At 43.9% G+C, this 27,743-nt stretch overlaps 1 long non-coding RNA gene across 1 annotated transcript; it reads right to left on the bottom strand.

The window, feature by feature from the left end:
• Positions 1–4,615: 4,615 nt before the first annotated feature.
• Positions 4,616–15,885, bottom strand: LOC148116924 (uncharacterized). Its single transcript, XR_015733951.1, has 3 exons — positions 14,533–15,885; positions 12,296–12,389; positions 4,616–5,076 (listed from the first exon to the last, which is right to left on the bottom strand). It is a non-coding gene; the product is annotated as an uncharacterized LOC148116924 (long non-coding RNA).
• Between the last annotated feature and the right edge of the window lie 11,858 nt (positions 15,886–27,743).

The raw sequence follows: 27,743 nt of genomic DNA, 5'->3' as shown, positions 1-27,743 counted from the left end.
CCCATTTCCCACAGAAAAGAAAACACCGGGAGCCACAAAACCCTTCCCGTGCCTGACTATTTCTTCAGCGGCCACAAAACTAGGATATGTAGTTGAATTAAACGTTCTGTTTTCTTCCGAAACTTTTCTTTTCTTGGATTTATCCATGGTTGGCCTACCGGGGGTTGAAAAGCTCAATAAATCGCATGCTGGCAGGTGTCGCACGTTGGCAGTTGTGACGCATATTTTGAGTGACAGGGAGCCGCAGCACAGGGGTGAAAGAGCCACATATGGCTCCAGAGCCGCAGGTTGCTGACCCCTGATCTAGAACTTGGTTAAAAATAAAAGGCTTGCTGCAGTTGTGCTTTTATCTGTAACATTCTTAATATGTTTTGATAAATAGTCTGGATGGCATATAAGACAGATGGATAGATGGATGGACACATATAGACAGATAGGTATGTGTGAGGGAGAGAGGGAGAGAGAGAGAGAGAGAGAGAGAGATGGATGGATGGATGGATGGATGGATGGATGGATGGATGGATGGATGGAGCAATACTATCACATTGAACCTCACTCAATAGAAGACTAGCAGCCAAAACAGATCTTTCACACAGGCATAGGGTCACACTCACAACTGTTCTACAGTACCTGCACAATTTCTAGATGAGTCTCAAGGACAGCCCCACAAAGAGCACAGAGTTCTTGATCTCGGACACTGTATGCCTGGGTCGTCCAGAGGGAATTGTTGTTGGGATGTTTCCTTCATTTGATTTACTAAAATCTGTTTCTGTACACCCACTGATTTTTTGACCTGCCCTCCAGAACAACAGAGAAAAAAAATCAGTTTTATCTTGTGCATGCCGACCTTTCAGATGTTTGAGGAACTTTAACCCTTCTTACTTTATCTTTTCCACAGATCTAGCCACCATTGATATATAGCTATAATTTATCATTCCCTTCAATAATCTAGCTATTTATAAGCCTTTCAGCAAAAAAAATAAAATAAAAATCATCAAATGATGTCCTTTGGGGCAATTTATTAAGAATTAGCAAAATAATAACAAAATTGGAAGAGACCTTGGAGGTCTTCCAACCCTCTGCTCAAGCAGGAGACCCTATAACATTTCAGACAAATGGCTGCCCAGTCCCTTCTTTAATACCACCCACAACTTCTGGAGGCAAGCCATTCCAATGATTAATTGTTCTGACAGAAAATTAGTGATTGAAACCAATATTTTTTCATAATTTGGTGGCATTTTTCATATTTGAAGAAAGGTAATTTAAAAAAAATACAGTCTACTTCTGATACCGATGATACAATTTTATCCTTCAATCATCAGAATAATATGTTATGTTAGGAATATGTTTGCTTTTGATATTGCTTACTGATTTGTAACCTTTGTAAAATACAAAGGTTTGATTTGTAAAATACGATTTGTGATCGTATTTTCTGCTTCCTAGTATACATCTGGTAAGGAAAATCTCCCTTATAAAATCTAAATCCTTACCAAAAAAAATGGATGATGGAGCCATTTTATTTCATTATTCCATAGGTTTCTTGCCACGCACAATAGGTACAGAAGTGCCTAGATTGGAAAATAAGAATCAAGGCAACAAAAAAATAAGAACTCCACATTGTTTCACCAGTAGATGGCAGCAAAAACATACAGAATGGCATTCCTCCCTGGCCCCCTCTTTTTTTTTTCAAGGCCCACAAATGAAGAACTCAGCAACCCAACAACTCTAACTCTATCCAATATTTGCTTTTCATGTTTTAGAGAAAGGCAGGTGCAAATGACAATTAGAAAGTAGTGCAATATCCCAAGATACACAAAAGGATGAAGTCACAATGTCATCACTGAACAGTTCTGAGCAGTTTTTAATATAAGGTCATGTAATAATAATAATAACTTTGTCATTGTACGTGTATACACAGTATATCCATACAACGAAATTCACTTAACACCCAAAGACAGGTCCAACACACATAACAATCCCCAAACACACTCCCACCCACCACAATTCCTCACCCCTAAACCACCCAAACATCCATGTGTTCTGATTCACAGCCAGGAAAGCAAAGCCCAATTCCGAAAGATCTAAAGAACCAAGAGAATCAAGAAAAACATAGTACTGCGAGGAACAAGGGGCTACATATAGATTAGGACTTCTAATGTGTTATATGTTACATACATGTTATATGTTACATATCACGTGATATTATCTGAGCTGTTAGAAATTGGTCTTTGTTTCCTAATATTTTATTTTCTTATCCTGTCTCTTTTTTCTTTCTGCCGTTGTTCTTTGTGGGTTTTTCTGATATTTGGATGGGGCAACAACAGGAAATCCCAGGGCTGTAGGCTGGGCTGAGAGGTTAAAAAAAATAAAAATAAAAATAAAAAAACAAAAGCAGCAGTGGCAAACAATTTCTGAGCTTCTGCCAAAAGGAGTTAGCTCAACTCAGGCAGGAACTTTGATAGTTATGAGACAGTTTGTGCCAACCTTAGCTGCATTTCCTGACGAAAGTGTTAAAAAGAAAGCAGTGTGCAGCACAGAGATTCTTCCTGGGATGGTGCCAGACTTAAGAGTCAGTTTGGAAACACTGAGTAGACTGCCTATCCTTGTATCTTTGATTTCAGCTAGACTACAACACCCATTAATTCTCAGACTGCTTGTCTGCCCTGGTGAGAATAGTGGGCTTTTTGAAGCCCGGTATATCTGGGGAGCAAGTGAATAGGAAGGCTAAAATCCACGAAGATGTCCTTTTATGCATGCTGTAGATATCAAACACTCAGTCTTGGATGACCCCAAAGCATTTCAGAATGTATCAGATAGGGACAAAGTGAGATGATGGCTGCTCCTCACATCAGCAATTGGTGAATTCCTTCAATGATTAATGGGAGCCATGCTTTCTTCACCTGGCTCTACTCTTCTCAAATAATGACTGATTTTTTTATTTTTTATTTTTTTGGAAGAGGTTGACTTTTAGCCACTCATCAGCTAACTCAGGGTTTTTTCAAACTTGGCAATTTTATGATGTGCGGCTGCGGAATTCTAGGAGTTGAAGTCAAGTTGCCAAGTTTGAAAAACACTGATCTAGTTGGCTTTTATTCTTGGGGTAGCTCAACTTCCGGTGCAACACAATCTCCCGGGTTTAAGCAGGCGCGTTTTAAGGGCCCGCGCGCTGCCTCTTGCGCTATGGGAGCAACGACCGGGGCTTCTGGGCGAAAAAGGGAGACTTTCAACGCATCCGGGGATGCTGGCTGCGCTTTCTCGTGCGTAAGGAGTTCGGCCGTGCGAATTGGATGGGACCGGCTTAAGAGAGTTCCACGAGAGCGGACTCTTCCTTATCGGTCGCGGGTGATACTGGGGAATTGCCTATAGGGAAAATGTAACGTTGTCCGTCTGGGATTCTGTCCTTAAACCGAACCCGGCCGAAACTAGGCTTTGCATCCAGAAGGCTCAGAGTCTTTTGAAATTCTGGAGAGCTGCTGGGTGTCCCTAGCTGGATCCGTCACACTTTTATTTTGACTCAAAATTGGGGTCACACAAACTCTTGACTTCGGATGTAGAGCTGCAAAACTCAAGTCTAGCCAGGACCAACAGTCCAGCCGAGGAAAGGGCGGGCAGTGCCGAACTCCTTTTGATCCGGATCGGCTTTTTTTTTTTTCTTCGTTTTGACTGGGTGGCTCGCTCCCCAGAACGGGTAGCTGCATGGCACCGCCAGGCACTGCTGCGAGATGGGAAGCCAGGAACTCCCAACAAGCAAGGTTTGCTGGGTTGGCACTGCTGGGATGACGGGGAGGGGTCCTAGGCAAAAGCTTGGGGCTGATTTCAAGAGAGCCCCCTCCCCACTAAATGATTCAAAAACCCTCCCGCGTCTCGCTCCGGATCCACTCTGCGAGCCAAGTCCCAAGGTGGTCTTGGCTGATCTCGGTATTGCGATGCAGCCTGCAAACCATGGCTTGTGATGGCGGAGCTCTGGATGGGAAACGCCTTTCACCCCGCAGGTCAAGCCCCGCCTCCCCATCGTCCATTCCCGGAAGAGCTTCGCCCCATCCCCTGCTGATGGAGATGAAGTTGTCTCTCCGAATGGACGTGTCCCCCTTTCTTTATTAACGAGAAAGTCGAGGCGAGGAATTCAAGGAGAACTCCTGCTTCCTAAGGCAGGCTTCGTCTCCTCTCTTGCTCGTTGGCCAGGATTAGCAGTTAGGCAGGCGGAGGCCACCCCAACTAGGCAGCCGGTTCCCCTAAGTATTGGCGGAGGAGGGGGGATCAGAAGAGCGTGCGGGAGAAAGCGAGATGGGGGTCTCCTTCGCTTGCAGGCAAATCCACTCGTTCCCAACTGTTGGGGGGGGGAGAGAGAAAACAATGCTTGAGATCAAACTAGCTTCCTGTTCAGGAAACAGAAGCGACTACGCTAATTACAGTGTTAATAAAGAAACCGATGCTGCTGGTAGTGATTGTCTCCCATCCCAAACCCCCCTGGAATTAGCAGTAACAAAGATGAATTTCATCAATATTGTTACTGTACAAAGGAGATCTCTTGGGGGCTGCTGGTTGAAGATAATGACCATTATCAAGAAACAACTTCGAACTTCTGAGTTAGACTCGATCAAAGAAAGCCTCGTCACTCCCAAAAGTAGGACCCTCCAAAGGTCCCATTTATTAAATCTCTTTAATTAGACGTGTTCGGGGAAGATTTTTTTTTTTAAAAAAAATTGCAGTGGTTCTTTTAAAAAGCAACCCTGAATGAGCGGTTGCTATTGTTACTCTTCAATTCCACGATAAAATTATTCACTAAACTGACTCATCGCTGTTTTTATAGCATGTACAAGCAGCCACTCTTCTTCATCTCCTTACTTTGGGAAGTAAAAGGATATTTTGAATCCATGCAATGACATTAAAAGCAAGAATTGTGTGCGGTTAAGAATTGTAGCTATTTCTGGATCAATCTTCGTTCCAGCTACAGATCTGCTTTGCTTTCAACCGGGATATTTTGCTGGCAGATCTAGAGGCCGTTCTCAGTTCCTGGCTTTCCAAGGCAAGCCCTGGTCAGTTTGGGGAGAAGCGTCGGGGAAGCTTTGCGCAGACCTGGAGAGCGGACAAGATAACGGGGGAGAGTCAATAGCCTTGTTTCAGAACGAACAAGAATTTGTTCCCAAATGCAATTTATTCCAAAGGAAACCAGACGCCCGATGAAAACTGGCAACAAATACAAGCCTCATCACTGCCCCTGAGGCAACACCTGCCTTGGGCTTTAAGGACACCTTTTGCTTACCTTTAATATAGGAAGCCCGTTTGCTCAGCTCACCAGGCAAAAGCCAGCGACTGTTGGCAAAAAGATTTTATCAAATTAACAGGACTGCTTTTTGTTTAATGCACACTTTGCAACAGGATTTAGGATTTAGTTCCATCCTGAGCTGGTGGAGATTTAAACTGATATAGATGGACCATCTATAGGTGTTTTTTTTTTAATGTTTTTGGGAATGGGGCAGCTGCGAATTGAGTACAGATAATTGAGCAGCATTTAACCACTTTTGGTAAAAGATTACAAGTCAGTTATCCCAGGAGATACTGAAAGCTGAAGCTGATGGAAATGCTCAAAAATTCCCATTCCTCGATTACTGTAAACTGTCATCTGAACTTGTGGATTGACTCCCAAGGAAAAACGTTGTTTTGTAAGATGCTATCTGAGCCTCTTGAAAAGCTCTTTCACACAAAGAATATTTTTGTAAGTAAAAAAATATAAGGGGAGAGGAACCAGATCTGAGTCCGTATATTTTCTAGCATGATGTTGTATATTTCCTCTTGTTTACTCTCAAATAAATGTGCTTCCAAAAACTAAAGATATACATTTGTCTTACTAACAACATCGATATTTTTTTTACATTTTGAGAGCGATATAAATAAAGGCCAAATCGATCTTTGCCGGATGGCCTTTTCCTGCTTCTTTCAAAAGTGGAGCAGAGATGACCAATCGTTATACTTGATTTGAAGATTACATACGCTCCCTGTTGAGTTGTTTCTTGTAACTTCAGTGCTGCAAGCCTTGCACAGAAGAAAACGCCACTTTTGAAACCCGCCCCCCCAAAAAAAATTGCCTTTGGAACTGGGGTTGCTATTTAGACAGATATTTAAAAGAACACAGATTCGTGTTGGAAGAGTCTGAATACTCAAGATATGAGAACACAAATATCAGGGCAGAAGGATTAATTGTGCTCTTTGTGCTCCTCCCTTGGTAAGTCAACAGATCTCTCAAAGATATTGGTATAACTCAGTGGTGAAATCTAATTTTTTTTACTACCGGTTCTGTGGGCGTGGCTTGGTGGGCGTGGCAGGGGAAAGGATACTGCAAAATCTCCATTCCCACCCCACACCAGGGGAAGGATACTGCAAAATCTCCATTCCCACCCCACTCTGGGGCCAGCCAGAGGTGGTATTTGCTGGTTATCCGAACTGCTCAAAATTTCCGCCACCGGTTCTCCAGAACCTGTCAGAACCTGCTGGATTTCACCCCGGTCTAACTTCTAGGAAAAAGTATTACTTTCCAGTTCTAAAGAACAAATTAGAGTATGGGTCTGTGTCCCAAAGCAGTCAAGTTTAATGAGCTGTAGAATAGAATAGTTCAGTTAGTCATCGTGGCGCCCTTCAAATGTATTGGACTGCAGTTTGCATCGCCCTAAAGCAGGATCGGTTCGGACGGGCCGAATCATTTCCCGCTGGCCCGTTCCAGGAGAAGCGCGGCTTTCAAGCCTCCCGGACGCCTGTTGAAGTGCCTTGCTGCCCGCCCTCTCCGCGGCGAGCTCCTCCCTCCGCAAATCCGCCTAGAGGCCTCTGGCGCCCTGAGACGCCGAGGGAGAGTTGCAGCTCTCTCCATGAGGCGCATCCCGAGGCTCCTGCCTGGGGAAGGGAGGAAGCGCCATGTTAGTCCGCCGCCCTTTTCGCCTCCGGAAGAGGCTGACCGTGGATACCTGGGCTCTTGGGCTGGGCTGGAAAAGCGACAGCCCCGTTTCCCTTCCCTGCGCCTCGCCAGGCGAGCCCGAAGAGAAAGATTGAGGGGTAATGAGATTTTTGCAGCCTAACGGTCTGGAGAGCAAAGGGAATCTGTGTGTCCTGGGAGAAAAAGGGCGCCTCGACGGAGGAGATGAGAACGGCTGGAAACACAGTAATCTATGGAGGGCGAGAAAATGTCCCTACAGCGCTTGCACGAGGGCAAGGAAGCATCTTTATCGAATTTGTATAAGGAACCCCTCCCATTCGCTTTCTGAACCGGGAGTCCTCCAGGGGATGGGATGGGATGGGATGGGATGGGATGGAGTAGAGTAGAGTAAGAGTAGAGTAGAGTAGAGTAGAGTAGAGTAGAGTAGAGTAGAGTAGAGTAGAGTAGAGTAGAGTAGAGCAGAGCAGAACAGAACAGAACAGAACAGAATAGAACAGAACACAACACAACACAACACAACAGAACAGAACAGAACAGAACAGAACAGAACAGAACAGAACAAAACAACAGAATGACCTTGGAGGTCTTCTAGTCCAACTTCCTGCTTAGGCAGGAAACTCTATACCAGTGGTTCTCAACCTGTGGGTCGCGAGGTCGCGGCATTAGGAAGGTTGAGAACCACTGCCCTATACCATTTCAGACAAATGAATCTCTTCTTAAAAACTTCCAGTGTTGCAGCATTCACAATGTCTGGAAGCAAGTTGTTCCACTGATTAACTGTTCGAACTGTCAGGAAATTTCTCCTTAGTTCTTAGTTTGATTAGTTTCACCCATTGCTTCTTGTCCTACCCTCAGGTGCTTTGGAGAATAGCTTGACTCCCTCTTCTTTGTGGCAGCCCCTGAGTTATTGGAACACTGCTATCATGTCTCCCCTAGTCCTTCTTTTCATTAAACTAGACATACCCAATTCCAGCAACCATTCTTTATATGATATTGTGGGTGGGTGGGTGTTTGCATGGCCAAAGCTGGAGGATACCAGGAGCGGGAGCAGGGTGTAGTTCAAAGAGGCCAGTATTTGCTAGGATCATTTTCATCATCTCATCGTGAAATCTCTCCCTCTTGTCTACCTTACAGGTTTTTTGTGAAGAGAAAGTGGGGGGGGGCATGCTGGGCATCTTTTTCAGCAGCTAAATAATTTTGCATTCAATCGAGTATAATTTTAAAAGCACGCTGGAGGGATGAATGCCTTCCTGTGCAGGATCCTCTCTATCTTCTTTCCATAAATACAGAAACACTCTGCTCTTTAAAACAAAGGCAATGATCCTTGTCTGCATCTCAACTGCTCCTGAAATCTTCAGGCCAGTTAGGACAGTCTTTGTGAAATTCGAATTCAGGGGCATCCCCATTCACCACAGCATTAGCCCAGTTGCTCCACAGAGTTTGCAAACCCTTTGAAAAGAGGCAGTTAACAAACAGCCCTTTGATGTATATAGTTGGGCTAACCCTGCTGCCCAGGAAAGACCACTCTGCACCTGGTCAGAAGAATCATCATCTTCTTGTCCTTAAATCTTGCACCTCAAGAGGGGGAGTTCTGGTGAGTCTTTTGCTTGAAAGAGAGGCATTTGCAGGGTGTGGTCAAAAAAGTCAAGATGGTGCCCATGATGGTGTGATCAAAGCAATATTCATTAAAAAAAAAACAAGCAGAAGCTCAGTTGAGTTATTGATTGAGTAATAAATAGAATTTATCATGCCAGATAAATCTTATTACATTCTTTGACAAAATGACTAAATTAGTGCACCAGCAAAATGCTGTGGACATAATATATCTGGACTTCAGTAAGGCATTTGACAAAGTGAACCGAACCACAACCTACAATTTAACGTGGGTTGGCAGCATCCTCACCAGTTGAATTTGTAACTGGCTGACCAACTGCACTCAACATGTAGTCCTCAATGGAACTGCATCTACATGAAGGGAAGTATGCAGTGGGGTACCTCAAGATTCTTAGACCCAGTACTCTTTAACATCTTCAAAAATGATTCACATAAGGCGATAGAAGGGGAACTCATCTAATTTGCAAATGATATCAAGCTGGTGGGAATAGCCAACTCTTTAAAAGATAGACTCATAATCCAGAAGGATCTTGATAGACTTGAACACTGGGCCCCTATCCAACAAAATGAAATTCAGTGGTGAGAACAGTAATGTTTTACACTTAGACAGGAAAAACCAAATGCCCAGGTACAGAATTAGGTAGCACCTGGCTTAATAGCAGTAACTGTGAGAGTTACTAGTGGACAACCACTTAAATATGAGCCAGAACTATGCTGCAGCTGTCAAAAAAGCCAATGCAGTCTTAAACTGCATTAACAGAGGGATAGAATCAAGATTACAGGAAATATTAATACTGCTTTATAATTCTTTCATAAGCCCACACTTGGAATATTGCATCCAGTTTTGGTCACCACAATACAAAAACGTTGAGACTCTAGAAAGAGTGCAGAGAAAGAGCAGTAAAGATGATATGTGGACTGGAATCTAAAAACGTGAAGAACAGTTGCAGGAACTGGGTACATCTAGTCTAACAATGAGAAGGACTAGGCTAGGGTGACACGATGGCAGTCTTCCAATATCTAAGGGGCTGCCACAAAGAAGAGGGAGTCAAGCTATTCTCTAAGGCACCTGAAGGCAGGATAAGAAGCAAAAGATGGAAACGTATCAAGTGAAATTCAACCTAGGAAACTTCCTGATAGTGAGAACAATTAATAGCCTGTCTCCAAAGGTTGTGGGCACTCCATTGCGGGAGTGTTTTATGAAGAGATTGGACAGTAATTTGTCTAAAATGTTATAGGATAAATGGGTATATAGGGTATATGGACCTCCAAGATCCATTCCAACTCTGTTATTCTGATTGCACTACCATGGATTCCATCTTGACTATTTTTACCATACCCTGTAGTGGAGAAAATAAATCTAGTAAACAAAATGGAGGTGGCACCCTTTTCCTGCCTGTCTTTTACATATCACCAGGATCAAACCAGTTCCTCCCTTTGCCTAATTCTGCCAGACCCAAATTAACCAAACACCGACTTGTACTTCTCTGTGCGTTACTGGTGATTATTTCCTATCGCAGTTCTGAACGAACGACAAGCCGAGACCCTCCCTGTCCCAGACAAGCCTCTGCAATCCTTCCTAAACCAAAGAATAGAAGCCTCCACATCAGTTCACAGCAGCACTGTCCTTCTGAAAGGTCCATTTGCCTGGTGGTAGAACTCACTCAAGTACATCACAAGGACTTGCCTAGCTTCCCCAAACTGGCCAACCAAATAAATCCCTAAGGTTTCACACCTTGTAGACCTCAATTTCTATTAAGAACAACATTTGCTCTTCCATTTTTCAAAGTCATCTTTCTTGTAAAACAGAACTCAATGATGGTTGCAATAAACATGGACTTCCTCAGTGTTGTGCTCCTTCCTTCAGCTCCTTCCATGACACAACCTGCAGTCCCCTCCCCACTTGAAAAGACACTAGTTCTAAGGGAGAAGGTTTCTTTCACACCTCCTGAGGAAAATTAATATTCCTTTTCTCGGGAGAGGAAGTGTCAGCCAAGTACCATGAGGGATCTTCAAATGATGGGGGCCTTCAAGAATCTCCCCAGAGTAAAGCCAAAGGCAGTTGCACTGGAAATGACCAGGTGCATCCCTGGTCAGCAAAAATGTGAGGTTGAGATCAACAGGCCAGCTGTTTCCCCTCCCTCCCCAGCCCCATCGAAATGATCAGTTGGCTCAGTATTTTTTATTTGAGGCAATACAAAGAATTTGTTACAAAACCTAACAGCAATTTCTTGGATTTTTTTGCTTCCCCACACTCTCCGCACTCTCCCGTTTATTGGGCAATTGTCTTTAAGAGATCATAAAAAAGAGGAAAAATAATCTTGACATCAATTGCAAGAGAAGGTAGGTAGGTTCAAATGAGCGTACTATCCCCGAGGCCTCTGTGAACCTTAAAAAGGCCCAGCTCAAAACAGGGTCACAGTATATTTAGACTGGAGGGCATTTAAGAGTGGATGCTCCATCACTCTTTTCCAGCCCAGCATACAAGGTTGCTATGAAAGTAAAAAGCAAAGGGAATAAAAGGGGAGTGAATAAAAAGACCAGGCTGCTCCTCCCTCACTCTGGAAGGGATGGAAAACATAAGACAGTGAAATGAAGGTTGCTCGGAAGCCTCAATCCTAGATCTAGATTTACCGGTAGCTACCAAGTGGTAAGGGAGAATAAGCTTTGTTTAGACTCAGAGGTTCTCTTGACACCTTGACTAAACTTTGGGGCTGAACATTTTTCCCCCTAGTACCTCTGCAAGACAATGGGATTCTTTGCTGCATTTCTGCATTTTATTTTTTTTTATTAGAGCTCTTGGGCTACACAGATCAAAACAGGTGAAGTTTCACCTGTAATGCTGTGGCTGTTATTTTTGGACTATACATACAAGGCATTTCTATTAGAAGCCCAAAGTATAAACTCCTTAGTTAGTTCTTTCTACTGAAGGAAAGACCTATTGTGTTTCTACTGAAGGAAAAACCTCATTGGTGTTGCCTTGAATATGAGAGGCTGCCTTTTCCTATCACAAAGTTTTCTTTCTCCTTATTCTTATAAGCTTCTTATCTGAGATACTGTTCAATCAGACAATATAAAACTTATAATATAAGTACCAGACGTGGTACTGTAAAAAGTGTGGTCAAGGACACGAAGTGGCCCTCCGGTATGCCTCACCTGCTCTTCCTATTGACTCCTCATGTGGGTGGGATGAAATATTTAAGATCTTTTTCATTTAACCTAATTAGGTTAGATGGTCCTAATTACATGGTCATGTCATTTCATCTCAAGGTAAAGCATAAATGATCTGTTCTATGCTGTCCTGGACACTGGAATACTGTACTGTGTGCAGTTGTGATCACCATAACACAAGAAGGATGGTGAGAAACTAGAACAAGTGCAGAGAAAGAGCAATGAAGATGGCAATGGGCTTGGATCTTAAATCCTATGAATAGAAGTTAAAGGAAATTAGTATATTTAGTCTAAAGAAGAGAAACTGAGGGGAGATGAGGTGGCAGTCTTCAAATTATTTAAACTATGTGTTTTGTCTGGGATCATCCACAGAAAGTATGTTCTACTTTCCAAGCCACTAGAATGACATGAGTTGAATCTTTGTACCACTGTAGAGAGGAAGAAAGAAACAAGCATTCCTGAGCAAGCACAGAGAGCCTTTCCTTAATCCTTGAATTATCTTTCACAAAGAACTTGTGTTCCTGAGCAATAAAGAACAACTTCCACTTGGATTTAACACCCAGAACATTTCTCTTGCCAACTTACTTGATTGGCTTGGAAAGGTTGAATTCCAAATGCTGGACTGGACTTCAACTTCCTTTCCTTCAACTTCCTTCAATTTGGCTTCTGGACCTCTTGCCTGCCCATTAAAGAGAGAGTTATTTGGTTTGGAGTGGTTTGTACTTTCACTTCCCCGTTTTGGCATTGGGACACCTAGCCATAGAGTCAGGCTGAAGACCGCAGTCTGTGAATATGGGAGTGGTTTCTCTCTCTCCATTCAGAGAAAGAGAGGGAAGAGGAGGATCAAAAGCCCCTCCCCCTTCATTTCATCCTTGGGGGTTTCCAAATTTAACAAAACAGATTTTGAATCACCCAGAATGAGACAAATACAAGGGATCCTTACCAATCTCAGCTCAGTGTTTGCTCGCTATAGAATTGACATTGGGGATATCTGTCTGTGCTGGTTACTACAGTAATTGTGACCTTGGCAGCAACTCTCCATGTGGCCTTTTTCTTCTGTTTTTCTTTTTTTAAAACATTGTATCTGCCCTTTCTTCAAGAACCACTGGTGGAAGAACATGAGCTGAGTTTGCAAGATTTTCTGAACCACAAACTAGTGAACCCCACTGTAGTCAAGCATAACATGTGATTTCAGCTCCTGTGGACAGCTAATGACTGACAGCGCTCAAAAAACTGAGTTCATTTAGAAAAATGTAGTTTTACTTTAAGTATATATGTCATGGGAGCACAGACACTGCTGAAGGAAGAAGCACAGGCTTTTTCCTCCCCAGCTCATATTCTGTTTTATCTGTGCAATAATTTCTATTTTATCTTTGTAAGACGTGACTTGGGCAGAATAATAGGGATTCTTAAGGTCTTGCTGGAAACCTAAAATGGAAATGGGCCTCCCCACTCTTTTTCTATGTTCAGGTTGGATCTATCATCATCATTATCATCATCTATAACTTAAACATGTAGGATGTGAGTCCAACAAACAAGCTCTCCAGACATAGATTGTGTTCATAAAAATCAGAATTGACACAAGGTCATTTTTGAGTATTTGTTGACTAGCAATACCTCATGACCTTTTTATGGTATTCTGAATCGCCCTTGACAGGACTCACCCTGAACAATTTTTGTTCTGAGTGGTGTTAAAGGAAACATGAGAATATTTTGGGCCTTTCTAGCAATAAAAAGGTATAAATTAAAATTATGATACTGTGCCTAACTCGCCATGCCTAACATCATAATTTTTTGCCATTTCCTGATTTTTAGAAGGAGTCACTCCTAATTTAGAATTAGTGGGGAAAACCTTAACCAAAGGTCACTGGTACAGTTGACATCAGAGCTGCTGATAGGATATGATTAAGAAAGGCCAAGATGGCAGAAAAAAGTGGAGCTTTGATTGCATCACTGCAACTACCATCTTGCCTGTTTTGACTACGCTCTGTGGACACTTCTAGGACTCTCTACTTAATCTGAAATAAAGATAATATCAGAATGCTTTAATGAACAGTTTCTCCTCTATGAGGGCATAGCTTATTGCCTTATACTTTTCATTTTTAGTTAAGGAAAAAATAGGAGTTGGGAGAGAAAATTAATGGCAGGAGGTTCAGGAGAGATGAGGTAAAACTATTGCAAGATTTAAAAGGAATATTAGATGGACTATAAATTCTCTAGATATTAGGAAATGACCAATTATGCAGAACCTCCATTGGCAAGGACAAAATGTCTTTGGAATTGGAGGCAAGCTTCTCCCTTTACAGTTTCTTATGGGGTGCCAATAGCAGAATACTGGACTTGATTTAGTGTTCAGACCCATCTTAGATATAATCATTTATAGTGGGTAGTTGAATAACTCAGTTCTTTTTGGGGTGTGTTGTTCTTTTTAATTGTTTGCAGATATAAAGTAGCCAAACTGACAGAACAAAGCCCCTAGTTTTCATAACTTGTCACCCTATGGGTAATATGTCATGTAATATGTAAAACATGACATTTAATTAACACAAAATCTTTACTCTGTGAAAGGTTCTATATGCTGTATTAATACAGTAAAGGAAAAACATTGTTGAAGACATTGCATTTTTTAAAAAAAATATGGTACTACACCTGTCTTGGTGTGTTAAATAGAAAGGGAAATAAAGGTAATGAAGCTGGGGAATACTTCCATAAAAGTTTGAAAGTTTTCATGGATAATCATTATCTTCATCAATAGTAGCAACAGAAACACAGAATCTTGATATGCTTTAAAGCCTAATGTGTTGATTTTGGCATCAACAAACCTTATGTTCTCTTGGCTTCAGGTGCCTCTTGATTTCAACTTTGATCATCCCCAAAGCATCATACAAGTACACCAACATTTGAAGGGCACTAGCTTGGTGAAGAAATTGCAGAGTTTGGTCTTCATAATGAAATACACAAAGATAATTATCCTCAACTGAGAGATTTGGCTGGGAAAGATGAGATTTGAGAAGTGAGGTCAGAAGAAATGAAATGCAAAAAAATACAAACTGGCAGTTACATTATAGCTGAAAGATGTATAGTATATACCAGTTGAGAACACTGTGCATTTGACAAAAATTAACTCTAATCTATAAAAATTTTGCAATTGTATACTTATATTTGCCATTTACAAGTTCTTTCTTACTCTTGGGTCATTGACATAATAACCAAACTATTAACACATTAAACTTACCTTTTAAAAAAAAAATCAAATTCCTGTTTCTGGCATGCATATGTATTAACCAGACTTTTTCAGTGTTTATAAGCAAAGTAATTGACATGTAGACTCATCAACTTGGCAAGAAATATTCATTTTTAGTATGTACTATTTATAGGTTATATTTCTGCCAAACATTCAAGGTGATTTATTTTTTTATTGTAATGGCTTGTCTGATGTGATGCAAAAAGATGATTCAGCAGGGAGAAAAAAGCGAAGCACATTTTGGTAAAAAAAGAAATAGTAGCCTGTCATTAGCCTCACAAAAAAAGAAAAAACAGACTCTTTTGATTAAGCAAAGTCAAAGTAGCTTGCAGAATTCTGACTTAATCAAAAATTTTCATTGGGTTAATAGGTAAACAAAACAAGGGTACAGAAAGCAGTGACTATATAATGGAATTAGAATTTGAACAATGTCTTCAGATTTATCTTATGGTCTATCAAATGCAGTAATAGTAGTACTTCTAAGTCTCTAGCAATATATTTTTTTAATGATGGCTTCCTTTTTTTTTTTTTTTCAAAAATGAAATCTAGCAAAAATTAAGCTACAGGTCATCCAGATGGAATGATCAGCGTGGGAAATAATAAATCCTCAGGCTTATGAGATGATTACATAAGGCCTGCAAACCTTACTGAAATGGCACTCCTGTTCAATTGAATTAAGAGATATTCAGAGCTGTGTTGGGCAGAAATTAACCTGTTTCAGATTTCAGACAAAAGGTATCATTTCTGCAAGCTTTTTTCACATAAAGATCCATATGAACAAAAAGTTAAAAGATCAAGAAAAGGGCCTAGCTTTGCAGATCAATGAAATTATTTTTTCAGTAGGGGAACTTTTTGTTTTTGTTTTTGTTTTTAAAAAAATCCTACTGTCCATTCCACCACTTCATTCAGCTGCAGTTGTGAGTTAGCTCTGGTGGGGAAAAAAATGAGTTGGCAACTCATGGAAATATTTCAGGTGATCTAGCAGCCACCATGGAAGCTGCCAGCTCTGAAGACTAAAGCATCCTTCCTCTGGCCTGAGGCCCATGCTTGATCAGGGGCTCCACTCCAAAAAAGAAAAGAAAAATGATGAAGCCAAGACAAAACTGGTTTCTTTTGTTCTTTTATTAAAAAGAAACCTGATTTGCACAATTACTTTCCAATCGCACCTAGTAAAGTTCTTCTTTGGTCACATTAAACATTTACAGTTGATTGGAAATATGTGGAGATGTGGGGGCCACAGCCAAGCTCTGGGGACACTTGAAGTCCTGCCCTTTGTGTAAAAGAATTGTGAGAGGGAGCAAGCTGTGCAGGATCAGAAGTTGTGTGGTCCTGTGAATCCATCCTAGAAGGAAGAGTGCTGCCTATTTGCTGCTGTTGCTCCAGCTTTCCCTCGCCTGAGGCCTTAAGGATTGGTTCTGCTTACTCTGGTGCCCCTCATCACTCCCCACTCTTGGTAATCTGCCTTTGCATGCAGAACACAATGCCATCTCTCTAGACTGCCTCGCCAAAACACAGCCTAAACTCTCTAATTAGCAACGTGTTCTATCATTAAGGAGCCCTGCTGAGAATTTGTATTTAATAATGACCTTAAATTAGTTATGATGGTAAATACTCATCGGAAAATTCATCTGTCTGCAATCTGGAAAGGCTCCAGCCCTCTTGTAATCTCTAGGAACCCACAAATGACCTCAAAGCACTTGCTTTTTAAACACACATGCACACAGATGTTTTTCCTCCCTTTCTAAAGATCAGGGATTGTGTAGACAACTTGGGGGAGGGAGCCTGTTAATTGGGTTAGCTGGCTGCTTTGGCAAATATTTAGAAAGCAACAAGATGGTTGGGGAAGGAAGATGTGAAGTGCAACAAAACCAAACAGAGAGTTAACAGGTGACTGGATAGGATGCTATCAAACCTTGGGGAGAAATATGTGATACTTTCTACACTGTGTAAAGGTGTGGGTGTACATAAACATTCTTTTCCAAACAGAAAAGAGTCCCTCATCACGCTTTCTTCTCAGCATATGTAGAGTTTATTTTCCACACTACTGGATGGGAAATGACACCCAGTCCTACATGCATATGTAGTTGAGGGATGAGAGCTTCTCCAACAAGGAGGATGATTTTTGAAGACTGTAGCATGCAACTCATCTCTAATTTTATGCTCATTAAATTCTTGATGGTCACTGGTTTTGATTCACTGTCCTGACATGAAGGTTAACAGGGCACAGTCCTGACCTAACAACCACCATTTTCCCATATCGCCCCAGCCAGTAACAATTTTAAGATATCACTGGGAAGACCCATTAAAACAACATTTTTCCTCTTAAGTTGACACTATCCCACCACTGCTGCAAAATATGTAACCCTTGCCACTCTTTATGTTTGAGATAAAATCGGCTGACCTGCTGTGGGTGTGATCAGAGATGTATCGGGGAGCATTGCAAAAGATCCCCTTCCCTCTGGACACGAGACAGCCACTGTTGCAGCTGTTTTCTCCCCACTCTTGCCCTCAGCAGTGATCCCTTTGTACCAGGCATCTCCCTATTTTTACATCAATTTCTCTTCTAGCTTTCCACAAGGCAAAAGTGGTGGTGGTGGAAAGAAATTATTTCTTCTGGGAAAGACAATAGGGTGTACTAGCATCCTTCCTGTTTAACAATGTTCTGAAATGAATAGATCTTCATTATTTCTTTTGGGAAAGAAGCAAGAGTGGGTTTTTTCTTCTTCTTCTTCTTCATTGTTCTAATGTTTCTGTTTTGAAATGTACGTTTACCTTCTGGTGAAGGAGTTCTGCTTTTCTTTATTCCAGTCTCCAGAAACAAATTACAGATGAGGAATTGTTTTGCTGTTGTCCGTTTGCCAGCTTCCTTATACCTGTCTGTTTCAATCACTTCCTCCTGGAAGAGGCTATAGTTACCCAGCAACTAGTCAGTTTCAGTTACCCTATTCTAGGGGGTCCAGCCAGTTACCTCTTCCTGACAAGGTTTGCTTCCTTCTCTCTAGAGCTATTCCCGCCTTAGTGTCTTCCTCTGTTTCTTCATTGTACATTGTTTAAAGTAAGGAGGTGTAGAAGTGGGGTATAGGTGAAGCAGACAAATCAGCTTAAAGAATTCTGGGCAGAGTCTTAAAGCCAGATCCTGCTCATTCTTGCTCTACTGATGAATATATCCCACTGGTGGCTATGGTGTGTGTGTGTGTCCCCAGAGAGGGCTACAAAGCCCAGTGAAGGAAGCCAATCACCTTGCCTACAATGAGAAGTATTGACAAATCAGCTCAAAACAGAGGAGACTGAAGCATGATAGGGATTTGCAAGGTGGGGGGGAGAGGAGGGAGCAAATGTCTTGCTAGGTTTTGTGCCATCCGGGAGGGAGGGAGGCGAAAAGACCCAGAATATATACTGCAGAGTTCTTACCAAGTGGCAAATCTGGCCTTCCAGGCAAATATATTTGAGTGCTCTTCCAGAAATGGACCTTCAGCTTTGAAGCTTTTTTTTTTAACAGATGCTCCATTTCATTCCCATCCCCCTCCTCCCGACCAATACTGACACTTCCCAGGGATGGGCAAAGACTGTTCCAATGTGTCCCACATCACAGTAATCTGTCTGGCCTGGAGAGGGATCCTGGCTGGGGAATTCTGGCAGTTGAAGTCCACCCATCTTCAAGTTGCACACTGTACTGGACACTGAACAACCAATTCTAGAACAGGGGTCTCCAACCTTGGCAACTTGAAGACTTGTGGACTTCAACTCCCAGAATTCTAGGAGTTGATGTCCACAAGTCTTCAAGTTGCCAAGGTTGGAGACCCCTGTTCTAGATAACCACGTTTTAGCTTTGCTGGCTGAGGAATTCTGGGAGTTGAAGTCCACAAGTCTTCAAGTTGCCGAGGTTGGAGACCCCTGTTCTAGATAACCACGTTTTAGCTTTGCTGGCTGAGGAATTCTGGGAGTTGAAGTCCACAAGTCTTCAAGTTGCCGAGGTTGGAGACCCCTGTTCTAGATAACCAGGTTTTAGCTTTGCTGGCTGAGGAATTCTGGGAGTTGAAGTCCACAAGTCTTCAAGTTGCCAAGGTTGGAGACCCCTGTTCTAGATAACCACGTTTTAGCTTAGTTCAGGCGATTGCTTGTTGGCTTGTTGAGTTTCTCCCAAACTCAAAAAAAAAAAAGTAGGATTGACGAAAGCAGAAATGAACAGTGGACAACCGTGACTTGCAACCGGAGCCGTTGCCCTGTGCAAAGCCACAGCAATCTGGTTACACAAGGAAAGGTATAACACAAAGATCTGAAATAAATGGGGCGGGTGGGGGAAGGAGGGGGGGCTATAAGGCGTCTCCACGGGGTCTCCAGCTGAGACGATTTGTAATGCGAACTGAAAAGCGGCGCGCGAGGCAGTCGGTGGATGGTGGGCTGGAAGTGGGGGAGAGGGAGAGAGAGAGAGAAAGGCTCGGGCTCCGCTCCTACCTAAACGTCTAAACGATTCGCCTCTCCTGCACTAACCTTTCATGTTTAATGAATGAATCTGCATTGCAGTCTTTCGCTCCCTCCCTCCCTCCCTCCCTCCCTCCTTCCCCGCTCCAGCTGGTGTGAACTCTGCAAGTATCATATATGAAGGAGGCTGTGATCTCCTCCTGCCTTCGGATTCGAATTAAAAGTCCAGCTTACCTGCTTCTGATCCGGTATCATTGCCTTTCGTGACCCTTCTTCCATTATTATTTAATAGAATTAACGTCTTAAACCGGAGAGTCTTAGAGGCGACGACGATGATGATGATTACACAGGCTAAAGAAAGGACACTGCCTCTCTCCCCCACTCCCCACTCCCCCCCCCTCACTCCCCCGCCCACTGCAGATGGCCCAGTTCAGACTTTCAAAAGAACTTGGCTGTTCAAAAGGTGCTTGGAATCTGGGCAGGAGTTAAGAATTGATGCACGTTTCGGTTCGGTTACCGTCCACAAGCAAAGGACACCCTTATTCTTCTAATAGAATGAGCGGCTGCTGACCCTCTCGAGGGATCGCTCTCCCCCACCTCAAATTCGCATCCTCTGGGAGGCCGTTAGAGGGCAGCACACTCTGCCAGCCACGTCCAAGAACCCCAAAGATGCCCAAAGCTCTCTCTCCCTCTCTCTCCCTCTCCCTCTCCCTCTCCCTCTCCCTCTCCCTCTCCCTCTCCCTCTCTCACTCACTCTCTCTCTCTCACACACACACTCTCTCACTCATTCTCACTCTCACTCTCACTCTCACTCTCTCTCTCTCTCTCACTCTCACTCTCTCTCACTCTCACTCTCTCTCTCTCTCTCTCTCTCTCTCTCTCTCTCTCTCTCTCTCTCTCTCTCTCTCTCTCTCTCTCTTTAACTCAAGAGCCGGTGCGGTTCCCAGCCAGGTATCTTCTCGTCCCCAGTTATGTTCGCAGTTCATAAGAAATGACCTCTAAAAACCTTTTCTTCAATCCCTGGAAAGAAAAATGGATATGGAAGAACGTTGTGTGACACATATTTAAGTCAATGTTTCTTCAAACTCAGCCAGTGGAAGAGGGGTGGACTTCCAACTCTCTTGGGGAATTCAGGGATTGGCGTCCACTCAACTTAAACTTGCTGTGGTTCGAGAAATACTGATCTAAAATTACACCCTTTCTGGTTCTTCCCTGGAGGACTGGATTCAGGAAGCCATCTAGATCAGGGGTCTCCAATCTTGGCAACTTGAAGACTTGTGGACTTGAACTCCCAGAGTTCCTCAGCCAGGATCCCTCTCTAGGCCAGACAGATTACTGTGATCTGGGACACGCTGGAATAGTCTTTGCCCATCCCTGGGAAGTATCAGTATTAGTGGGGGGAGGCGAAAGAGAGGGGAATGAAATGAAAAGCTTTGATGGCTGAGGAACTCTGGGAGTTGAAGTCCACAAGTCTTCAAGTTGCCAAGGTTGGAGACCCCTGATTTAGATTGCCCCTGTGAGACATTTTTTCAAGGACCTGCTTTTGAAATGAAAGCCCATGCTCCAAAATAAGCAGCTTCTTTCCTTGGGCAGAATCACCATAGAGAAGAAACTTGCTGATTCTGGCAAATGAGCACCTCCCCCTCATTTGCTAAAATCAGGCAAATGATTTTGCCCCCTCTGTAGGACCAAAAGGCTGGGCTTCCACAGGAAAAAAGGCACCTTCCAGAGCAGAGTGTATACCAGTTCCATCTTCTGGTTGACTTCCATCCCAACTGCCCCGGGAACTCTTTCCAAGGGAAGTTTTTCTTGATCAAATGTAAGTGGCCTTATATATGAAGCCTAACCCGGAGGGGCATCAATCTGAGGCACTCCTTTTCCTAAAAACAAGTAGGGTCTTTCCCCATCTCTACTTTAGAGGGGGAAAGTCATGACCAATCAAAGATTCCCCTCTTGGCCACATAATACTGATCTCAAGCTGGTGATGTCAACAAGGGTGTGTTCCCATTCTATGCACTAGAACAGTGTTTCTCAACCTTGGAAGCTTGAAGATGGGTGGACTTCAACTCCCAGAATCCCCCAGCCAGCGCTGCTGGCTGGGGGGTTCTGGGAGTTGAAGTCCACCCATCTTCAAGCTACCAAGGTTGAGAAACACTGCACTAGAATAAAAATAGATTTTTTTTCAATCTGATATTGTCCTGCCATGGCTTCAAGTTGCATAACTCTCTCTCTCTCTCTCTCTCTCTCTCTCTCTCTCTCTCTCTCTCTCTCTCCCTCTCCCTCTCCCTCTCCCTCTCCCTCTCCCTCTCCCTCCCTCCCTCCCTCCCTCTCCCTCTCCCTCTCCCCCCCCTCTCTCTCTGTGTGTGTGTGTGTGTGTGTGTGTGTGTTCCTTTGAATCAGGATGATCATGGTGATTGTCTGGACTAGTCCCTGCAGTTTTATTGATGGGATTTCAGAACTGGTTTGCCACTGCCTTCTGCCTAGGGCTGAGAATGACTGGCCCAAGATCCCCCAGCTGGCTTTAGGCCTGACGAGGGACTACACAACTATGAGTTCTCAGGATTTCTGGCCTGGTATTTCTCATGAAGCTAGTTTTAAAACTATTGTGCAGGCTGTGGTTGTAACCAAGCATATTTTACTACATTGGGAATTGCAAGTCAAGCTCCCACTGCTGCTGTTTCCCAGATTCCTGATATCCCTGCCTTCTCCCTGGCCCAGTATGCTTAAAGTAACTTCTCTCCAGGTTTCGAACCAAGCAGAGGAGAACCAAAATCAATGCTTTTATCTCTGAAAATGGCATCAGCATAGAATAAGTAGCCTTGTTTCCCCTTGTTACAAGCTCTGAAAATAATGAGGATTCGCATTGATTATTTGCCAATTTCCTTGCAATTAATTGTCTTCCTCTTGTAAATAAGGTGAGGCTGCCCAGTAGCTATTCATTTCCAGTAATCCAATACTCAATTTATTGTAAAATATATATATATATATTACAATAAATTGAGTATTGGATTACTGGAAATGAATAGCTACTGGGCAACCTCACCTTATTTACAAGAAACAAACATTGATAGAAGCACCATTATGATCAAAGGCCACCTTCCCATTTCACTATCTTGAACTTTGAAGTGTCACTGTTGTTGTGGGAGAAGCAGGCAGAGCAATCAGCTTGGAAAATTCACAGCAGGCAGAGCCCCCAAATTGTGATACTGCAGAATGAATCCCAGCCTCGATATATTTGGGCTGCCCTGCTTCTGTTGGCGGATGTTTTCCTCTTGGTTAGCGATGTAGAGAAAGTAGAGGAGGTCAATCAATGCCCACAACCCCACAGATCTGAACAGCACAGATTTAACAAGCAGTAGGAGGAGAGATAGGCTGGGCAAGGCAGACAACCCATTTTATAATGGTATTGTTTTGTACTGACACAAGGAAAGGTAGACAGCTTTTGCTTTAAATGGGTAGTGCCTAGTTCTTGCTGCTCAAGAGTGTTGCTGCAGGAAGAAGATTTAGGATTTAGGGTTCTCTTCAGTTTGGTAGCAGCAAAAGGATGTAGAATAAGGGTCACCCTCTGGATAAGCCAACTTAAAGAGCCTTGGTGGTGCAGCAGACTAAATCACTGTTAAGTAACACCAGCTGCCTGCAATTACTGCAAGTTTAAATCTCACCAGGCTCAAGGTTGACTCAGCCTTCCATCCTTTCGAGATAAAATGAGGACCTGGTTTGTGGGGGCAATAAATTGACTTTGTATAAAAAAGAACACCGCTTTGTGGGGGGGGGAGCCCTACTAAGCAGGTATATACAAAAGTATGAAGGCTATTGCTTAACGCATTGTAAGCCGCCCTGAGTCTCCGGATAAGGGCGGCATATAAATCGAACCAATAAATAAATAAATAAATAAATAAACTGAGGGCAGCAGTCTTCTCACTCAGGCTTCAAGTATCTGCAGAGTAGGGTAAAAATAAAGTCAAGATGGCAGCCCTGAAGATGTAATCAAAGCTTTGTCTGGTTTTTTATATGCACCACTTGGCTGCCATCTTGACTTTTTAAAACCATCCTTGCAGACTAAGTGGTGCATTAAGCCATCACCGAGGAAAGGTCCAGAACCAGGACAATAGCCTGAATGGAAAGAGCTTTCCATTTTCCCTTGTCCACCTCCCTTTCCAGGCAGAACTTGAACTCTGCTATCTGTTTGCTTCAACTCCTCCGCTGCTGCCTACTCAGGGCTAAATCGCCTGGCCTTTAGGTTTCTGAGACTGACTGCCTTCAATGTAACCACTCGCCATTTCTGTTAGACTCCCTTGCGTTCCCTTCCCCTTTGGGCTCCTAAATCTCCAGAGAAAGGGGGCCCTTACATTCTTACGCTCCGTTAGTACATGTCACTAACTACTTCTTAATTCATCACTCTACAAAATAAAGAGGGCCAGGAGGGAGAAGTGACCAAAAGTTCTGAGGTATATTATAGATGGGTTGCTTCGACCGTTTCCTTGCATATACCTGTATTGGGGTATGTATTGGGGTTGCTTGGATGCATAAGACGCCCAGAGAGTGTGTGTGATGAATGTGTGTACAACAATGGCGATCCTGTAATTACTGTGCTACGTAAAGGGGGGGGGGGTTGGCAGAATCTAACGCTGTGGAGAGAGGGAAATGTGTGGGGTGATGCGGATTTCCTGGGTGGTGGGCAGGATCCATATGTGGAGGAAAAGATTATGGAATTGTGTAGGTCCTCTCCAGCTATATTTCCCCACAGGCGCGGTGGGCTGAATCCAGGGCAGCCCAGCCCAGCCCAGCCCAGCATAGCGCTCGATAAGGAGCTGCATGAATGAGCACGAATAGAGAAAGTTGTGCTCAGCTAACCGAAGAGAGCCATGCCAGGGTACCGGCGTCCCCATTTCTTTTCACTGATGGCTGGAGAGGAAACAGGGGGGCCAAGCAGGCGAGACCCAGGCGTCTCCTTCGCAAGAGCCCGTTGTCAGTGATCAAGCGGAGGCATCTTGAAAAGGCTCCAAAACCGATCCTGACTAGGAAGAGCTACCCTCCCACCCGCACTCTCTCTCAATAGGCAAGGGGGGAGGACGGAAAGAGGCACACAAAGAGACGCCAGCATCGCTGGAGGAAAATATAAGATTGGAGGGTGGGGGTGGGGTGGGGGTGGGGGCTTCCAGGCGATTTCTTCATGGGCCGGACAAAGGACCTTACTACAGATTACCTGGACAGCACAAGGCCAGGCAAGCACGCAACTACAAGCAACTGGATCTGTACTTTCAGAAGAGAAAATTTCGGAGAAGGTCTTATGAACGAGTTTAGGTGCTGGCTAACAAAGTGAGAATCGGCCCTCTCGGAAAAGGATCTTGCTCCCCTCAAATGAGAGAAATGGCATTTCTCTGAACATGGGTGCAAAAACTTCGGGTCAGAAAGGAAGGAAAAAAGTCAGTCCAGACTCTGGAAATCATTCCCTCGTATTAGCCTTATTTCCCTCTTTAGAGGTATTTGGGAATGTTATTGTTTTCGCCCTTAGCCACCATCGATAATATAGGATAAAACTTCACATAAAGTGCAACAGATGCCCTCGGTCACACAGTCCTTAAATGGTCGTTTGGACTGGGAATTAAATCTCAAGAAAGGTTCCCAAGAAGGTCTTTCCTTGTATTCACCCATTGGAATAACCCTCTAAAGACAACTGGGACTAACCGTTCAGAATCCGTGGCCCGCGGCGTTCCCACTCAATCTTCAGAAACCAAGTTGTTCCCAAAACCGAGCATTTCAAGGCGGGTATAGCGGAGGAGCTGACACCGCAAGATTTCAAGACCAAGGGGATGATGCAAGACTCCGAATCAATTTCTTTTTGCCCGGGGAATTGAAAAAGCTGGAAAAGCGATCCGAATAGTTCTGTCTGCTTCATCTAGATGCAATCTTGGCGCTGGGAAATATTTGCAGGACTCCTCTAAGCTCAGAGCCAGCTTTCACTGAACGAAAGAGGGCCGAGAATGATCTCTAACCGGATGTAATTTTGAAGGACCAAAATCGAGGGGGCTGCGCTGCCTTCAGTAGAGTTTTTTTTAAAAAAGAGCCTTGGATACAGAAGGTCCTCTTCCTTCCCGCGGATTGTCGCCTCTCTTTTTTCCTTCCTATAGGCCGCCCCCAAACTTGGACCTTGGTCTCGGTTCCCAGCTCGGGGCCTACAGCTTTTTTTAGGACTACAACATCCATGCTACCTAGGATTGCTGGGAGTTGTGCTCCCAAGCCCTTAGAGGGCAGCCAACTGCAGGAGGCTGCTCTGTGGTCCTTCTCCTGCCTCCTAGCTCCCCGGTGCCTCTTCGCCGCCCCCGCCTGACGAGCCGCTCTGCCCTGCCATCTGGTCTTCTCGGAGGTCCTGCGGCTTTCCTCCTGCCTATTGATCAAACGCACTTTAGCTTCCGAGTCATTTCATCTTAATCAACAGTCCAGCTTGCCTTGGATAATAAACTAATACAGGAGAAGGGGCTTGTCGATAACGATCGGCCAAAGCAAGGGGGTGGGGTGGGGGGGGGAAAGAGGCCGTAAGCTCCCCCTCCCCGCTTAGTTTGGCCATCTTCGATAGGCCCTATCTTCCCAGGGCAGATGGCTTTTGGTAGGGAGCCGAGGAGAGGTAGGAAGAGAGCGGGAGAGAAGGCTTAAATGCAGATTTTCATAGATTTACACCTCAATCAGCTATTTAGGTTTCTAATGCAAATGCTACAACAAGTTCGTTCATCTGCCTGCTGCGGTGATTTGTGTGTGTGTGTGTGTGTGTGTGTGTGTGTGTGTGTGTGTGTGTGTGTGTGTACTGGAAGGAGGAGGAGAGGAACGTTGATTTAAAGGCTGAGGCGCGCTGTAGAGGATCCGGCCTTAAAAGCCTCCAGTTCTTTACAAAGCATCCTTGGCGGTATTACTCGAAAGTAAGAGCTCCAAATTTGCGGGCCCGCCCTGCCAGCCAAAGAAAGGGCGGAATCACAAAGGGCATTTCCTCGATGGCGATTTATAGCGTCACCGGCCAGCCCAGCGCTGTGAAAACTGGCTTTGTAGCCCCACGAGGGCGGCCCGTGACGAAAAATCGCTAGTGGAAAAAACAAAACGAAACAAAGCCCGGCGCTCCAAAGGGAATTTAACCGGAATAAACCACTTGGATCCCAACATGGTCTCTCTTATCTCGCTGAATCAGGCCTGGGGCTGCCCTTATTTTAAAAGTTAAGACCCTTGGAAATAATTGAGTCTTGCTTCCATGTAAAAAAAGATCGGGGGATTCTGCAAAAAAAAAATTCTCAGGATTCCAAAGCACAAACATTATAGAGCCACCAGGGCCCCCCAAATAACTGAGAAAGCAACAGTCAGGAATCCTCCTCCCATCATTCTGCATTCTGCCTGGTTATTTTTAAGGGTTCCAGGTTCTAGAGCCACGAAGGCTTTATCTCATGGCGCTCAGCTTACGATTTGGGTTTTAAAGTCCTTGGCTATCACCGAAGACTGGGGCACCCAGACCGGAGCATCCAACTTAAGTATTTGAGTGATTTTGTTCTCAAAATGTACTCGCCGTCCTAACCTCTCCTCTACCCACTTCCCTTTCACCCCAGAGGAGGAAAATTCTTAAATATAGGCGTTGATTTCACTTCTGCCAACTTTAACGGGGGGATCAGTCAGCGCTGATATCTCCGAGGCCAGAAATTCGCGAGCCCTGCCGTTTCTACCGCGTAAGAAGCCTCTCTTGAATTAAAGAGAGTTTTCCTGAATACACCACACTGTTGAGGTTGGACAACAAGTCTTCTCCGGAAGCAATAGAAGAAAGGCTGTGATTTTGGATGGCTTTTCCTGCCATTCCTTGGGATCATAGAAGGACTCATTTGACTCAAAATAATCCCAAATTGCTTAATTTTGCAAAAATGCACACGCAGAATTAAAAAAAATGGGGGGGACAACATCGCCTACTATTCTGCAATCTACTCCCAAGAAATCAGGGGGAACTTGATAAAACGAACAAGGAGCGTTCTTTGATAAACCTCCGGGGACGGAGAAACTGGCCCAGGTAGAATCTCTAGTCCTGCTAAGGAAATCCTCCAATTTCACCTGCTCTTTGCTGGCTACATGGGAGGTCAAGGGAGCGCCAAGGAGCTTCTTCTACGTGGGGAGGAGTTTCTGCCCCCCCCCCGCACACACACAAATGCCTAAGATTTGTAAGAAACTAGGCAAGCACGTTTCACACCGATTGGGAAAACGTCCGCCCGATTCCTGCCGCTACTGATCTAGCCTTTTTCCCTCCTTTCGACTCAGAGCAAGAACAAGAGGATCTGGCGCAATGGGTCAGATATTCCTTTATTTCTCCATTTCCAGGCAGGTGAGAGGCTAACAGCCGATTTA

This window comes from Pantherophis guttatus, chromosome 1, assembly GCF_059756535.1.
Source record: "Pantherophis guttatus breed Tessera chromosome 1, ASM5975653v1, whole genome shotgun sequence".
Classification (NCBI taxonomy): domain Eukaryota; kingdom Metazoa; phylum Chordata; class Lepidosauria; order Squamata; family Colubridae; genus Pantherophis; species Pantherophis guttatus.
Note: the sequence above shows the minus strand (reverse complement) of the source record. Positions and strands in the feature narration are given on the sequence as shown.